Source organism: Oncorhynchus clarkii, chromosome 24, assembly GCF_045791955.1.
Source record: "Oncorhynchus clarkii lewisi isolate Uvic-CL-2024 chromosome 24, UVic_Ocla_1.0, whole genome shotgun sequence".
Classification (NCBI taxonomy): domain Eukaryota; kingdom Metazoa; phylum Chordata; class Actinopteri; order Salmoniformes; family Salmonidae; genus Oncorhynchus; species Oncorhynchus clarkii.
Genome location: NC_092170.1, coordinates 27716715 through 27717362, shown reverse-complemented (window position 1 = coordinate 27717362; position 648 = coordinate 27716715).

Genomic DNA, 648 nt, shown 5'->3' with positions numbered 1-648 from the left:
GTTGGTTTCTGTGTGTGCAGCCTGTTCTGTATTTATACAACTGCTTCTAGAGTTCAGACATAAGTGACTTAACAGAAACAAATGAACATTGTTTGAATAGCTCGGGCGACGTATTTCAATCTGTGTTGATCCTCTATCACAGAATGCCCTTTTTTATGTAACACTTTATTTATTTTGGCCATATTAACTTCAGCTTCAAATACCTACCATTCCTACCTGAACATTCATACGTTTGTGTGGCCTATTTGTGTAGCCTGTTCTCATTGAATAAGAATGGCTGAAGTCATCGACAATATCGACTCACATTCTTTATTATTTTGTTTATGGAAACGTTCTCATTGTTTTATACAAGTGAAAATTACATACAATAAAACACTTGATTTACATTTGTTTTAAGTTTAGCAATATGCTTCCCACTCCTCCATGTTCCATAGGTGTGAGAATGCGTGCAAGAGGCTTCAGGCATTGTCCCTACCGAGGCATCACGAGCGCTCGGCGGGTCAAGTTTACAGTGAAGTGCGCACGGAGATTTATTTGAATAAGTTCACAGCAAGAGTCTCGCCATTCAGTCATTCTGTGGAACAGTAATGATCCCTTTGTGAGTGCAAGTACAGGACAACCACACCCAATTAGACATAATATGATGAT